Below are 14,216 nucleotides of genomic sequence, written 5' to 3'. Positions count from 1 at the left end.
AGAGAGAGAGAGAGAGAGAGAGAGAGAGAGAGAGAGAGAGAGAGAGAGAGATTGCACGAAGACGTAGAAAACAAAATAACAAGACTAACAAGAAAATGATCAGACACGGAGAGACACACATAAAGACGGAGCCGCCAAGACAGCCATCCAGACAAACACGAAAGAGAAGAGGACGAAAACAAAGAGTATAAGGTGAGGAAAAAACGTAGGAAGGAGCAAGACGAAAAAAGTGAAAAACAGCAGGAAGACCGAGAAGAAAGGAGAGAAAATGTGCACGAATAAACCGGGCACAAGAAAGCACAAGGAAGGAAGAAAGAAAGAAAGACAGAAAGACGAGCTGGAAAACACAAACAAAGCGAAATTAGGAACAAAACACAGTGAAGGAGAAGAGAAGCCACGTATGAAAAGCTTCTCTAGCATACACAAAGAAAAACGTGAGAGAGAGAGAGAGAGAGAGAGAGAGAGAGAGAGAGAGAGAGAGAGAGAGAGAGAGAGAGAGAGAGAGAGAGAGAGAGAGAGAGAGAGAGAGAGAGAGAGAGAGAGAGAGAATGATGATGAAGGAAGGTAGTGGTGTAAAAGTAAGGATATAAGCGTCAATTAGGGTGAAAGGAGACGAGAAGAAAAGAAATAATGGCAAAGAAAGTACAGAACGAGCGGCGAGGGAATGATGCAGGAAGGTACTTGTAGAGAGCAAGAATGGATATAAAAGATCCCCCGGGAAAAAGAAAAGAAGACGTGAGAAGAAACAAGACACTGACAAGGTACAAAGAGCATAGCGGAGAGAGACGTGAGAAATATTGAAGAGGAGGGGAAAATACCGCTGAGACCGGAAAAATGGAAATAAAAACGTCCATTTGGGGAAGAAAAAATGGGAGAGAAAGAGAAGAAACGATACGCTGGTAAGAAGCAAAGAGAGTAGGGAGTGAGTGGCGAGGGAATGATCAAGGTACTGGCAGTAGGGGAAGAATGAGAATGAAGAGTCTACGAGATAAAAAAAAAAAAAAAAGAAAAGGAAGAGAGGTCACGAGTGCATGAGAATGAAACGAGTGGAAGTGAAATGGGAAGGTTTTAGGTGTGCAGTGAGAGAGGACTGGAGATCAGGATGGAAGGGTGCACTGAGGAAAACAAGATGGAAAATAAATGAAGATAAAATTGAAGGCGAAATATAGAGCAGGAAGTAATGAAAGGCAAATGGATGATAAAGAAGAGGAAGAAAACGAGGAAGAAACAGAGATAACGATGAAAAATACACAGCGAAATAAATAAAAAAAAAACAAAGGTACTGATAGAAAAAAAAAAAAAATATGCTATGTGGTAGGAAGCTAAACGAAGCAACAGAAAACGAGAACAAAGGCAGAGAGAGAGAGAGAGAGAGAGAGAGAGAGAGAGAGAGAGAGAGAGAGAGAGAGAGAGAGAGAGAGAGAGAGAGAGAGAGAGAGAGAGAGAGAGAGAGAGAGAGAGAGAGAGAGAGAGAGAGAGAAGGCGGACGCACAGGTGGAGAGGCTTGGCTCAGCTCTCATTACCGAGGACGGGGTGGAAGCAAACAAACAGTAAACAGAGGCTGAGGCAGTGATCGGTGCGGCAAACACTGGCAGGTCAACAGTGTGAATGGTGCGCCGGCCTGGTCTTGCTTGGAGGAAGGAAGGAAGGTGTGTGTGTGTGTGTGTGTGTGTGTGTGTGTGTGTGTGTGTGTGTGTGTGTGTGTGTGTGTGTGTGTGTGTGTGTGTGTGTGGAGGCTTTCAGGTGTTGGGGAAGACAACAAGTTCGATAAAAGACGTCAGGGAAAAAGATAAGAACTGAAGATAATGTTGCAGTGATACAAGAGAAATTGAAGAAAACGTGTGCACGGCGTAGGTGTGAAACTAAAAGAAAAGTGTGCATGGAGTAAGTGATGTAAAATGGAAGGGATGGAAAAAAAAAAAAAAAGCATATATATTTCAAGGAGTAAGGTTTTTAAAAATGTTCTGGTGGTGTGGATGAACATGTCACATTATCAAATATATCTCATCCTTTTTTGCCCATCACTTGTAAAGAAAAATTACCCTAAATGTGATTCCATCAGTGACACGACTAATGATAAAGAAGCTTCTCATTTAACCCCTTCAGTACTGAAATACATATTTACCATGATTTTGGATATGGTTTTATTTACACTAGGAAGGGTCTATGAAGATCAGAATATTAATGGCTAGAATCTTCACTATTTTAATAGCCCACATGAATATCTGAAGCTTTAGAAAAAACACCAAATAGTAAGCAGAATGAATATGGAAACGCGTCATGGTACTGAAAGGGTTAATAGGCTTTCGAATAGAGTAAAGGTTAATTGGCGATTAATTTTCACTCATTTGTATTGAGCTCAGTACTTTCCGAAGTCTGATCTACATACAAGCTTACAATTGGTAGATATTTAGTATATCGGAGGATTTTCTGATGAGAGAGACACAATAAACAAAAAAAAATGCATTGCATGCTACACGACTTTTGCTCACTACTATATGTTCATTACTCACCAAAAACTCACAACATCAATTCTGACAACTATAAATTCTTATCAAATCAGAGTACTTAATACCAAGGGAAAGAAGCCAAACATAGAAGTAATTGCCGCACCATCTCGCTCTCTAATCACAAGTATACCACCACCACCACCACCATTTACCGATACACTCACACCGTCAAAAACTAGGATTCATTTCACTGCCCTCACTCTATAGGCTGGCAGGACGCACTGAATGAAATATTGCAAATAGAAAAAGACTAGCAAGACGGACACAAAGAGAAGACAGGACGGACTGGTGTAGGAAGTTAGGGGTACTCCAGAGAGACACGCCAAGCTGGAAGTTCACTGAGTAGCTGCTGATGAAGTTAGTGCGACTGGAAATTAGGACAACTTGTACATTCCGATGAAGTAGACAGCGGGACGAACCCACAGAGGACCCACGTGACGGAGGAGGAGGAGGAGGAGGAGGAAGGTCCATCTCTCTCTCTCTCTCTCTCTCTCTCTCTCTCTCTCTCTCTCTCTCTCTCTCTCTCTCTCTCATATACTAACACTTTCACATACATACACACACACACACACACGCACAAGGTATTACTGCAGTTTTAAATACAACTATCCTCCCGGTGTCATAATTACCCAATGATATTTAATGATGTGTGTGACAAGCTAAAAAGAGGAAGCCCCACACCCCCCGCCCTTTCCATGCCAACGCACATACATCAAACCGCCCCTCGGAATGTGTCTTGTTAAACTTCTTCAAAGCGACAAAATGGCAACACACAGCAAAATGTGTGTACAATAATTTCGTCATCAGATTTTATCCAAATTTCATGAGTCAAGTTTCTTTTTCATTATAAAGTAAAAAGAAATGAATGGCTTTTGGCTGAGTATATATATTTTGCTTTCAAATGATATCGCCATTAAAAACTAGATAAACCGCAATTTCTACTTTTCTTCTTCGTTTTTAATGTCATGGATCATTATTAGGCATCATAATATCACTTCTTTTCAAGTGATATAAAATCTTACTTTGGTAAATGAAAAAAAAAACCTTCGCATTGCTTCCACACTGTCTTCATTTTCATAATCGTGGATATTCCTTTGGCTCTTATAATTTGCACTGCGTTGATTAACATTCGATATCATCTATCTTTCAATATTCGTATGGACCCATCACTGAAATACAGTAATTCTCAAGCATATATCAATTTCTGAACGTACCGCCCTATAAGTTCACGAAACAAATAAAGGGTCTATCAATATCTACAGAGCAAATTGATGAAGGATGGCGCACTTTCATCTGCCACTAATGATAAAACTTTCCTCACTCGGGAGCTTCTGCCAGAGCAATAATGATCGATGGCTTCTGAGAGGCAAAGCATGAGTCTCCCCTTCACATCGGCGAGAGATAATGGGTTCCTGACTCTCGAAAACTGGCTTCTTTCTCGAAACTACCTTAGCTTAGTAATTTCCCTTTGGGTCAAGCGGTGTGATTTCTGGTGAATGATTCATCAGATTTGAGATGAAAGTATTCTTGACTAGCTTTCAAATTATAGAATGTGATAAGAAACGGATACATTAATATGAAAAGGGAAATAAAAAGATGAATGTTGTGGTTGGAGACAAAATGGAAGAAAAAAATCTTATCCTTATCCTCTTTCTTTTCCTCTTCTTTCTCTTCCTCCTCCTCATAATATTTCTTCGCCTTTTTACTATTGTAAATTCTTTTTGCACATTTTCACTTACTACAGAGCCATTTTCACTTTTCTTTCTCCTCATCATCATCATCCTTTCTCCTATTTTCCTTTCAGTATTCATTGGACAAAGCCAAATTCCATCTTATGCAAACAGTGGAAATGAAAATCCTGAAAGCGAAATGGAATCACATTGATAACTGCTAAAATAAACACTGTGAGTAGTATAACTAAATAAATGAATGAATATCTCCAATGATATCAGAAACAGAAATACGTTAAATCATCAAATTAGGAGAATTTCATAGTTTGTAAACTTATTAAATCAATAACAGCATCGGCAATAACAACAGCAGTAGTGGTACCAGTAATAACATCTACCACAACTACTTCTGCTATTACATAGTACTACCATGACTACAACTACCACCATTACATCTACCACCACGATACAGCACATCAGGCCACTAGAAAAGTTGAGATAAACTAGACAACGTAATGAAAAAAAAGTAAGTTGAGAAGACATTTTTTTTTTGCCTTAACTTCATATCTGGACGCCTGGTCAAAAGAAAATTTCAATACTTAAACATTCTTACACTTTGTACATATTCCACAACCTACGCAACTTTGTCCTACGTACTTTCCTCTCCCTGGCCAGCATACCACACTCACCGCACCCATACGTTATTCACTGACAATTCTATACCTCTTTTTTCGCGGACTTTGATACGTGAGTTGATTAATTACATGTGAATAATTGGTGAAGACACTGATGAATGGCTTGGGATCATTCATCACGGTGTGTTTGAGGGTAGTGGGAGGCTGGGATGCAGTGACATGGAGTGATGGGTCCTGTACTCGATGGGATACAATGCATGTTATGTATGACCATGACATGTATAGAGGGTCTGCTGACGTGATATCATAGTCACTGATAAATACATTGTTAGTCAGTAATTTCTGGAGATAAAATGTAGAAATTACTTTTTTATATCTGCTTTTGTTATTTCCTATGGCATAAACTATTTCAGAAGGAGGAATAATGTTTTGAAGTATTTGTTTTCATAATTTTGTGAGAGGTCAACCGAATGCTTCTTCTTTCTCCCATTCTTTGTAACTTTAATAATCAGTCTCTTTGACACTTTGAAAGAAAAAAAAGTATAATCGTCGCTTAAAGAAACTGTTGAAGAGAAAAATCATTAATTTCACAAAAACATAATGTTTCGCATAATCTTAGATTCATGTACGTGAAATGAAAAAGTGATAAATAATAAAAGCTGGAACTAACTAAAGTAAAATGGGAAAATGGAATTACGAACTGAACTGACCAGAAAAAAAACGATGATTTAGCCAATTACACAGGATTTATAAAGAAAAAACTCAATCTAGTCAACAAGCGTAAATAAGTATTCATAAATTAAATATTACACACAGCAAGAAAAAAAATAAATTCACCCTCTTTTTTGCACACACACACACACACACACACACACACACACACACACACACACACACACACACACACACACACACACACACACACTATCTGCTCAGTGTAATAAAGTGTGTTGGAGAGGTTTGACAATATAGAGGAAAGAGACCTTCACGAGAATACAGGATGAAACTTTGTCGAAGAAATATAAAAAAGAGCAAACTGAAAAAAACTGAAATACAGATTGAAGTAATATTTTGATACTGATACACCTATACTCGCACATACAGACAAACTAAGGTATGGAGGTAAATTAGGCGATAGGTAAATGAATATGTATACAAAAGATTTCAAGTGAATGAAAAAAAGACAGCCATGCAAAGAAATTGATTAGTAGACAAGGATGTAGAAGCAGACAAACATACAAAAAAATAATAGATGAATAGATGAAAAAAAAAAAAAACATACATCTGAGAGATTAGATAGACATGAATAAAATTAACGTAGATTTAGAAGGTTCCAACAGATACAAAATTAACACACTTCTGTAGAGACATTTGATTCACCTTTAGATGGACAGGTAAGTAAATGGAGAAGCAAAATACATTAACATACTAAAAATAAGAAAAAAAAAAAAACGTCACTGCACCTCCAGAATTCACAATAAGCTAAACACGAGTACATATATATACACTCATATATATATATATATATTCACTATATATATATATATATATATATATATATATATATATATACACTCCTTTTATTCCTCCTTGTATTTGTAGAATCCTTTAGAGGAAAGAGAAAAAAAATCACTGTTTGCTTGCTTGCCTGCTCTCCAACCACCATGAAACATTAAGACACACAGCATGATTAAAAAAAAAAAAAACTAAAAGAAAACCTCCTCATAAAACACATAAAAAAATGAAAAAAAAAAACATTCCCCATTATGGATGCCGGAAGCAGGAAACAGGTGGAAGAAAACACAATTATACGTATACATTAACATGCCTGACATTCATTATTCATGTTTATTTTTTTTTTATTTCAATTTCCAGGGAGGATATGGTGGTGGTGGTGGTGGTGGTGGTGGTGGTGGTGGTGGTGGTGGCAGTGATTGATAATGGGTAGTGGTAGTGGTTGTGGTGGTAGTGTTTGTGCTTGTCACTCTCTTGGTGGATTTTGGTTTGGGGATAGGTAGAGAGAGAGAGAGAGAGAGAGAGAGAGAGAGAGAGAGAGAGAGAGAGAGAGAGAGAGAGAGAGAGAGAGAGAGAGAGAGAGAGAGAGAGAGAGAGAGAGAGAGAGAGAGAGAGAGAGACACACACACACACACACACACACACACACACACACACACACACACAAACACAACTGAACCGTATACCCTCACACTGCATCCCACGTTTCTCAGCTTCCCTAACACCAACGCGCCACGCACACTTCCTCTCACTGCCTCTCAAGTGGCAGTATTTCCTCAAACACCCACATTTCTCTCCGGAGCACACATTCCTCCTTCGCATTCCCTCATATATCATCTCTCGCTCACATGCTCTCTCCTTTATATTCCTCACACACACTCACCCAATCTTTGCACCTCATAAGACAAACGTTACATCCCAAATTAAGAACAAGTGTAGTTTAGGTCCATCTTAATTACTGTTGTATCCAGCACAAGCTCGGTCACATTTTCTTATATCAGATTGACACTTTTCTAATGGTAAACCAAAGAAGAAATAAAATAATCACCTTGAGGTCCCAACCCAAAGGAGAAAGCAAGATAGGTCATAGGAAAATTGAAGAAAAGTGCATTAAAACCTCTCTTACAGCATTCTCCAAGTGAAATCCAGTCTCATTAACTTAACTTCACAAGTATTTTACACAAACATCCTAACTTGAAGTGGATATGTAAGAGTATCTCAGCTTTCTCTTTTCCCCACACTTTCCCCCTCCTATCCCCCTCATAACCAGACCCTCCGCTCCTCGCATATATTCTCCACAATATTCACGGCGACCCTAAATTACCTCTCCTGCTTAGAATATTAATTATGGAAAACAGGAAGGCTGGTTGTGTACGTTCTATATTCTCTCTCTCTCTCTCTCACATACCCGTTCTGTCTACTGCTTTTCATATGTTTTTCTCACACTATTATAATCAATGCAATCATTTATTGTTCATTAATCTAACGCCCCTCATCTTCTTTGTAATTCTTTCCCTCCTTTCTCCTTCTCCGACACTCTTCTCCACTTTTGATTTTTTTTTCTATAATAATGAAAAGGAAATTTATCCTAAAAGTATAGTGGAAAGTAATACAACAATAGAATTTACATATAGCATGGATAGAGAGAGAGAGAGAGAGAGAGAGAGAGAGAGAGAGAGAGAGAGAGAGAGAGAGAGAGAGAGAGAGAGAGAGAGAGAGAGAGAGAGAGAGAGAGAGAGAGAGAGAGAGAGAGAGAGAGAGAGAGAGAGAGAGAGAGAGAGAGAGAGAGAGAGAGAGAGAGAAAACTTCCATATATCCAAGAACTAAAGGAACAATAAAAAATACGAACTACACACAAAAAAAGCACTAAAAAAGAATTAGCGGAACTGATAGAGAGCCAAATCCCACGACCATTACTCCAGCGGACCAGACGCAGCAGTTAGCCTAGCAGTGAAATAGAAGGGATTAGAGCAGAGTCGGTGGTGTGCATTCCTGATAACACCTCCCTGGTCTGTCTTACAATGCTGCTGTTCTGCGAGGGAAGCTCAAGACCCAAAGCTCCATGAAAACGATTGCTTACTGTATGGGAGTATTACATAACTGTCCAGTGTCTAGTGTCCACGCAGCGTCCAGTGTCCAAATAAGTGTTCTGGTGCTCGTGTGAGGGAGAAAGCAAGACCTGAACGTTCGCCACTATCCTATTCTAACCAGTTTCGTGTCCCCAGGTGGTTAAGCCGATAAGAAACACACACACACACACACACACACACACACACACACACACACACACACACACACACACACACACACACACACACACACACACACACACACACACACACACACACACACACACACACACACACACACACACACACACACACACACACACACACACACACACACACACACACACACACACACACAGAGAGAGAGAGAGAGAGAGAGAGAGAGAGAGAGAGAGAGAGAGAGAGAGAGAGAGAGAGAGAGAGAGAGAGAGAGAGAGAGAGAGAGAGAGAGAGAGAGAGAGAGAGAGACAGAAAGGTAAGAAAATAACATTCACCAACGAAAAGCTATTTATTCTAGCATACTGATTATTTGCAGAAATGTGTGTGTGTGTGTGTGTGTGTGTGTGTGTGTGTGTGTGTGTGTGTGTGTGTGTGTGTGTGTGTGTGTGTGTGTGTGTGTGTGTGTGTGTGTGTGAGTGTGTGTGTGTGTGTGTGTGTGTGAACCATTTCCATGTCTTCCGTATGTTTGTTTGGACTACGAGTTTCTTCCGTGAACGTGTTTTTATGTCCATGTACGTTGTGAGCGTCTGGCTCAGCGCGAGGCAATAGCGCAGCAGGATTCGGGATTCGGGATGTGGGAGGTGCAAGAGTGTGCATGTGAGAGAATGTGTGGCCATATGTGCGTAATCAGGTGATCTCCGTTCCCTATAGCCCGTATACAGTGGTTTTCGTTTATGCATACAAGCACACACACACAAACACACAAACACACACACGCACGCACACACACACACACACACACACACACACACACACACACACACACACACACACACACACACACACACACACACACACACACACACACACACACACATATTCGTATATGCATGTAATATCTACCTTTGGATAATTCATCGTGTATTCATATTGAACTATTGCTATCAATGATACTTCTGCTTTTACTGTTACTACTACTGGTGCTACTACTACTGGTACTTCTACTGCCACTGCTACTGCTACTACTACTACTACTACTACTACTACTACTACTACTACTACTATTATCAGTACTACTACTATTGCTACTACTGTTATTACTATTACAACCACCAACAACGCTACCTCCAATGTGAGTGCCAATAACCAGTATATCTGTTTTCTCAACTACAGAATTACTGTTGCGCATATTAATGACAACCCGATGTAAACAACCATTCTGACCATCTATGATATCACCGATATTCAATTATATTTACCGTTATTTTTCATGATCAAAAACTGCACTATGAAAATAATATCTATGAATGTAAATAAACAGAGAAATAAGTAAATAATTGAAGGAGTAAATAAGTGAATAAATAAATAAACAAACAAATATATAAACAACTACACAAAAAAATAATATTTTCAAACAATCTACGGTAAATGTTACCCACATTTTGTTATACATTATACTTTTCCTTTACGCAGAACACAAAGCACTACACACCATGAGATCACAAAATGTCAATACTCTTTCACATTCGTGCATATTCAGTAATCTCCAAGACGTCTACTGACCCAGTCACCAACATAACGTACCTTTCAGCGGCACACAAAGTATTTAGCGCGGAACACAGCTCTCTTTTCCCACCGCTATCGATCCTGAGTCTAACAAAAAGCTGCTCACGCTCACTGAATCGCCGCCGGCTCGGTAATTCCTCACATTTAGTCTTGCAAAGCTGAGTAGACGTTGTGGTCACGCCTCTGGGATTCCCTATGATAGGTGATGGAACAAGGGGAGATACAGTAAAGGGATTATGAGACTAAGGGGAAAGGAGGAATGGGATAAGAGAATGGGTGCCATATAGAATAGTTGAGGAAAGACAGAGAGAAGAGACTTAAGGAGTGGTTAGCTGTACGATGGCAAGGCGACTTCTACTTTTGTATTACTAAGAAAAAGAAGTAAACAAATTTATCTGTGTATATCAAATTCTCCCTCTCTCTCTCTCTCTCTCTCTCTCTCTCTCTCTCTCTCTCTCTCTCTCTCTCTCTCTCTCTCTCTCTCTCTCTCTTTCTCTATTTTTGCAGAGCGATACGATTCTCTCTCCTCTATTTTGAATTCCGACATGCAAAACTCTTATTTTTTCCCTTTAATTTTTAAAGCACTATTAAATTAACGTTTTTCAATGTTTTTTTTCGGGCCACTGAAATATTTGTTTTCTGTCTATAACAACATCCAGAATTCTCTCTCTCTCTCTCTCTCTCTCTCTCTCTCTCTGACAACCTCCTCGATTCAATACTTTTCTTTGGTATGGGTTTCCGTTCCTTCGAAACTGGAAAGCCCACCTCCTCCTCGTCCTCGTCCACTCCACTCCCCGTCACCCACGCCCTTCTCTTCCTCACCACCTTCCCTTCTCCTGCAACAACTCCTCTCACTGCAGAAGGCAATGCATATTCCGCCCACTACCCTTCCCATCCCTTCCCTTCCCCCAACACTGCCGCAGCCCCTTCGCCTCCCACTCGCGCAACCTGTATATCCGAGCCATTAAGATTTGCATACAATCGCGCGACTCACAACCCAGGACAAGATAAAAGTTGAAGCAGCAGGAGCGATACGAAGTGGAGGTGCTAGAAAGGGTGAGAGTCAAAGAGTGTCCCTGTAGGAATATTTTGAGGTGTTGGAGTAATCTACGTTTATCATTAATCAGTTTCGGTATTTGGTTCTCCGTGCTTTGTCATGGGGGGCTTGACGTTGACTTTTATATATTTATAGTCCTGGCAAGCTTTAAACGGGTACCTCAGCTTACTATATATTGGTTGATGGGTATGGTTGTATGAAAGTGTGGGCTTATGGCATGGTAAGTAATGCAGCGTAGTATGACAGTGTCGGATCGTTAGTCAAAAATAGTTTTGAGTTTGCAGACATTAAGTAAACTGCTCTTGAATTCACTGCAACGATTACGAACGAGGAAAAGATGAAAAATTGCAAGAGTAATAATATTTATGTAACATGAAAGAGAAAATGAGCGAGAGAGAGAGAGAGAGAGAGAGAGAGAGAGAGAGAGAGAGAGAGAGAGAGAGAGAGAGAGAGAGAGAGAGAGAGAGAGAGAGAGAGAGAGAGAGAGAGAGAGAGAGAGAGAGAGAGAGAGAGAGAGAGAGAGAGAGAGAGAGAGAGAGAGAGAGAGAGAGAGAGAGAGAGAGAGAGAGAGAGAGAGAGAGAGAGAGAGAGAGAGCTAGTTCAGTATTGGAAAGTAATAGTTACCCTAAACTTGTACATTTTTCATAAGGAAAAAAGTTGGCTTTTTTGTTTTGCTTTTATGAGCTGGACGTGAGTATGTGTCATCGATTTCCGGAGCTTTGTGTTAAACTCTGAAACGTACAGACTGTGTATATGTATATGTGGAAAGGAGAGAGAGAGAGAGAGAGAGAGAGAGAGAGAGAGAGAGAGAGAGAGAGAGAGAGAGAGAGAGAGAGAGAGAGAGAGAGAGAGAGAGAGAGAGAGAGAGAGAGAGAGAGAGAGAGAGAGAGAGAGAGAGAGAGAGAGAGAGAGAGACAGACAGACAGAATGCAGAACACAAATGCACACACACAGACACACACAACACACACAAACACACACACACACACACACACACACACACACACACACACACACACACACACACACACAGAAAGGTACATAGAGAATGCGAGAAACAAATGAAGCAGGTAAACAACAAGACAAATACAGCAAAAAAAGACTATTGAAGTTGTGAAAAGAAGTAACGAACCACTGAACAACTTAGTCTCCATTCAAGCTTCCATAACATCCTGACTCTTTGACGTGGTGGCAGCGGGAAGAGAGGTGCAGGATGAGGACCTTCTCCCCAACACCCTACCCCACTCCAGTAACGGAGGTCCTACACGACACGGATCTTGGGCTGCGATTATTATGTTATTAAGGTGTGATCCTAATGGACACGCGATGCTCAAACATTTACCAGAGGTTTTTATTAACTCATCACAGCTTAAGGGAGGAGGAAAATAGGAGGAGATTATAACATTATCTAAAGAGGTTAGGTAATTTTCATATAGCAAATGCAGTATTGAAGGGATAGAACGTATGATGCACGGAATGAGGTTTTAAATATCTATCAAATTATTTCATTGACGCATCAAAACCTGAGAGAGAGAGAGAGAGAGAGAGAGAGAGAGAGAGAGAGAGAGAGAGAGAGAGAGAGAGAGAGAGAGAGAGAGAGAGAGAGAGAGAGAGAGAGAGAGAGAGAGAGAGAGAGAGAGAGAGAGAGAGAGAGAGAGAGAGAGAGAGAGAGAGAGAGAGAGAGAGAGATTGGTAAAAATTATAGTATTAACCAAAGAAGCATGATGACTTTCCTGTAGTGAATAAAAAAATATAAAAGAAAAAAGAAAATAATTTAAATAAACTCCGTTAATGGATGTACATCATAAAAAAAACCAGTGACAATAATGAGAGCAATAAATGATTATGTAGTGAAAACAGAAAATAACAACAATAGTGATATCAACAATAATTTTCTTTGTTCTCTGTGCAAAGACTTTTTTTTTTATTCTACCAAAACATTCAAAGCAGTTTTCACTCTTCTTTCTTTTTCCTTCCATTCTTCTACTAACTCCTTTTTTGCTTCATTTCTTCGTCTTCCCCCTAGTGTTCATCTTTTCCTTTTGGCACCACCACTACCACCACCACCATCACCACCACCAAAAACCACCATCAACATCACCACCTCTTCCTCTTTTTCCTTCAGCTCTCCTCTCCTCTTCTTACTCCATCTACTCCCGGTTCTCCTCTTTCCCATTCTTGATCTTTTGTTTATTCTTCCATCTTTGTTTTGCTTCCTTGGTTCACTATTTTTTCTGTCTCCCTTCCACCTCCTTCTCTTCCTTATGTTTCGCATTCTTCATTTCTCCTCAGTTTCTTTTCTACCATCATCTCTTATTCTTCTGCCTCGTGATCCACTTCCCCTCATCCTTCTTTACCTTTTCCACCCTCTTCTCTTTTCCCTTCACTTATTTATTTCCTTTTTTCATATCTCTCCTCATATACCTCCTCCGCCTTCCTTTTTTTTCCATCATTCTCTCCCCTTTACACATTTTTTCTTCCTTCTCCTCTTCATTTTATTTTCTCCCCTTCCTCTTTCCACACATCACGTTCCTGCTCCGCCCTCCCTCTTCTCTGTCTGTCTGTCTGTCTCTCTCTCTCTCTCTCTCTCTCTCTCTCTCTCTCTCTCTCTCTCTCTCTCTCTCTCTCCCCTGTCACCAGCTTACTCATCACTCTCAGTCTCCCTCGGTTCCCGTTGGTGGAGCCCATCTCGGTAAGCTCAGCTGCTCTTTACCCACTCAAGATATTAAACACAACATTACTCTCGTACTCTCTACTCCAGCCGTTCAGACTTGTGCCTAGTCCATCTACTCCTCCCTTCTCCTTTCCCAGGCTTATACCTCTTCTCCCCTTCCAGTGCAGTTAAGGGATTACCGCCATTACCGTGCCAACGTAGTTTTTACAAAGAGGATCGAAGGCCCATAAATATTCGGCAGGACACGCGATGGAAATCTGTCCTAAATGGATAGAGTGAGTATATGCCTGAGTTTTTTGGCTGTGCTTGCTGGTCTATTGGCTCTCTCTATGTCTCTCTGTTTTTCTTTCTCTCTCTCTCT

General features: G+C 40.2%; 1 protein-coding gene across 1 annotated transcript in view; it reads right to left on the bottom strand.

The window, feature by feature from the left end:
- The window catches only part of LOC123517033 (inter-alpha-trypsin inhibitor heavy chain H6-like), a gene marked incomplete in the record, with an annotated part of 447,528 nt that overhangs the window by 190,179 nt on the left and 243,133 nt on the right, over positions 1-14,216 (bottom strand).

Source organism: Portunus trituberculatus, chromosome 41 (assembly GCF_017591435.1).
Source record: "Portunus trituberculatus isolate SZX2019 chromosome 41, ASM1759143v1, whole genome shotgun sequence".
NCBI classification, from domain to species: domain Eukaryota; kingdom Metazoa; phylum Arthropoda; class Malacostraca; order Decapoda; family Portunidae; genus Portunus; species Portunus trituberculatus.
Note: the sequence above shows the minus strand (reverse complement) of the source record. Positions and strands in the feature narration are given on the sequence as shown.